This window comes from Cibotium barometz, chromosome 36 (assembly GCF_041138505.1).
Source record: "Cibotium barometz isolate CiBa-2024 chromosome 36, ASM4113850v1, whole genome shotgun sequence".
NCBI lineage: Eukaryota > Viridiplantae > Streptophyta > Polypodiopsida > Cyatheales > Cibotiaceae > Cibotium > Cibotium barometz.
The window spans coordinates 10,900,584-10,902,342 of record NC_141081.1 but is presented as its reverse complement, the minus strand read 5'-3'; positions in this window follow the sequence as shown (position 1 = coordinate 10,902,342).

Genomic DNA, 1,759 nt, shown 5'->3' with positions numbered 1-1,759 from the left:
AAGGAGAGTAACAAGCTCATTTTCTTCAACTAGAGTCAAGTCCTTATAGCAATATAAACAGGTTTAGTTTTCTCCCTTGGTTCTGCAATATCAACTTCCTTGACTTTAGCTGGGCCATCATATGATGTGGACAATCCATCTTCCTTAACTCTTTTTTTCATCAGTCGGACCACCTTTCGTTTGTCAATTGTGTAGGTTTTGAAATGGTCTAGTACTGAAAGCAGGTATGGTTTATCCTCATTCTCACTTTTTGTTTTAGCCATAACTTTCCTAGCCTCTCACTCACATTCTACCAAAGCTTTGTTTTGTTTTGGGCTTCTAGCTTTCGTAAGCTTAGGTGTTTCCGGTTCTTGAAGGATGACTTCCTCTCTATGTTTCCCTTCAAGCGATATCTTACTCAATTCCTCACCCCAATCCTTAGAAAACTCATCATGTACCTTAGTGGCTTCGAGGTATCTTAGCCACTAGGAATATGTGGGTTTTCTTTGCAATAGAGCGATATATCATTTCTACTTTCGCCATCTTCTAAGGCGTTGGGCGATGGTACGGCCTTGTGATCCAGCCCCTTCTACGCTAGAGACCTCCTCTTTTGATTCCTCATCAATAGTTTGCCAATTGACCATATAGACAGAGGTAGTGGTGGGAACAGTTCCAGATTTCACATATTGGGTTCCTCGGGTTTGCATCACATTTATGGTAGCTAGCACATGCATCCAGTTTTCACTGAAATCCGAAGGAGGAAGTGATGCATACATTTCCATTTCCTCTTCCTCTTTGGAATTTTCCACCGTGGGTTGGCATATTTGTACGGATGTGGTCTGCTCGAATCATTACCGAACAGTTGCTCTTCCATGGGGTGTGCTTTCCATGTTCTTAGATCTATCTTTAGAATTTGTGAATTCCTACACACATACACATGATCTAATGCCCAATCGTGCACCAATTTGGATTCCCTCATGAAGGGTCTCCCCAATATTATGTCATATGAGTCTGGTTGGCGTAGAAAGTCCATTACTACAAACTTATGATGGTAGCGATATGTAAAGAGTTTGAGTGTCTCACACTCTCTAAAAGCCTAATGGGTCTTGAAGATGTTTCATTTGCCATTTTAACAATAAGATCTGCTCTTTTCAGATCTGGTTTTTTTCCAGTTTTCCCAACATCGTTTTGTGATGACGCTAACCCCCACCCTACCATCCCTAGTATCTGTTATGATGAATTAGGATTGTAGCATTAGTGTTGTCACTTTCGTATGCCCCAATTGATTAACCGATATCTTGATGACTCTGGTTGTTCTTTCCCTTGTGTGTTTTAATGTTCTCTCTACTGCTAGAGGTGATAGAACATGCTCTGTAGTGTCGGCTAGCCTTTGTCCGCCTTCTACCCATTCCTTTAAGTCTACCCATAATGTTGGTGAATTGCGTAGAGCAGTTGTCCCAATGGCATTTGCACATAAGTGGACAGTATGGCCGCGAGGCTGCCTATGTCTCTGGGTTCTCTGGCAATTGACGGTTCCTTCCATGTGTGCATCTCGTATCCACCCCTAGGGAATGAATGGATGGATTCATTCTCCGCATCTTCCTCAAACATTCGTGACATCATGTTTCCTTGAGATCTCTCTTTCGTCTCTTCTAGAATTGGATTAGGTACGTCCAATTCCCTTTCCCTTGTTGGTTCATTTCTTGGATACATTGTATCCTTGACCCAGTCAGCTCTTAACTTTGCTTTGTGAAGTCATTGACACTCTTCTACTAGGGCC